The 1,177-nt window shown below is 36.5% G+C and overlaps 1 long non-coding RNA gene across 1 annotated transcript; it reads right to left on the bottom strand.

Annotated features, from left to right (window-relative positions):
* Window positions 1-219: 219 nt before the first annotated feature.
* Window positions 220-825, bottom strand: LOC131231969 (uncharacterized). Its single transcript, XR_009164583.1, has 3 exons — window positions 720-825; window positions 564-638; window positions 220-468 (listed from the first exon to the last, which is right to left on the bottom strand). It is a non-coding gene; the product is annotated as an uncharacterized LOC131231969 (long non-coding RNA).
* Between the last annotated feature and the right edge of the window lie 352 nt (window positions 826-1,177).

Genomic DNA, 1,177 nt, shown 5'->3' with positions numbered 1-1,177 from the left:
ACTAGCAACAGTCCGACCACGAATATCTCTCAATTGGCAAATTTGTTCCATCGATGCAGCTGTTGCAGAGTCTTCTCGAATACTTGAGGGCTCACCAGATCGACAGTGGGCTTATAAATAAAATAATGGGTGCATGTAAATAATAATGCTACTTTTATCTTTAAAAATAATAATTATATCATTTGATCGCGGCAAATGTAGCACCTGAGATGCAGCTGTATCAGGGGAGCGGTGAAGCAGTTGGCTTTGATAAGTAATTTGTTGCCTAAGTTCAGCAAATTGTTGCTCAACAATCATACGAAATTCTTGCATTTGAGTCATTGATGCTTCAAATTTAGCCTCAATGGACATACGTGCATTCCTCTCCGACCGAGCTTCTATGATGTAGGGAGTGGCAACCTTCATAGTAGTCTTAGAAATACCCAAACCCATGCCCCTAACCTGGCCTCTGCTATCACGACCACAAACCTAAACAATAATTTTTGAGATTAGTGATGTGTGTATATTATTATTAAAAAAAACCAACGACAATGTTTGTAAAGTGAGTACAATTGATGGAAAACCTGTGAAACTGGGTCGTGGTCTAAATCCTTGTGCTTACTGGAAGGATCACTGCCAGCTATCGATAATATTCTTTCCTATTGGAAGATAATTGTTAAAATAAATCCTTCATTGTACTTAAATAAAAAAATGATCAAAAACTGAAAAATTATTCTCACCGCTGTTTCAAGATGTGTTTGTGTTGGGTAAGACCCATCAGATCTGCTATGAGTGGCGACAAACAAATCGGTCCTCGTGATGATAGTATTTGGATTTTCTTTTCGCTGTAATTATATAAGCAAATTAGTCAACAGGAATTTATATTCATCAATTAAATTGTCAAAAAATGCAGTACAAATTACCATTTTCTCTAATGTCCTAGCAGCACCTCGTCTTCCAGTCGTGTGAGGGCATTTCACCTGTGCTCTGGAAGTCTTTCCCTTCTTACGAAGATTGATTAATAATTCTATGGATTGTAGATTAATGAAAATGTCCCAATCCTCTTGCTTCACACCAATGGGACAATTTCTTCTTCTTTCTACATCATTATCAAATTTATCATATTCCTTTCACAGATTGTATTTCCATACCTTCCAAGCTTTGCTTACTTTTGAAAATGCATATTCTTTTAACTCAT

Source organism: Magnolia sinica, chromosome 17 (assembly GCF_029962835.1).
Source record: "Magnolia sinica isolate HGM2019 chromosome 17, MsV1, whole genome shotgun sequence".
Classification (NCBI taxonomy): domain Eukaryota; kingdom Viridiplantae; phylum Streptophyta; class Magnoliopsida; order Magnoliales; family Magnoliaceae; genus Magnolia; species Magnolia sinica.
Note: the sequence above shows the minus strand (reverse complement) of the source record. Positions and strands in the feature narration are given on the sequence as shown.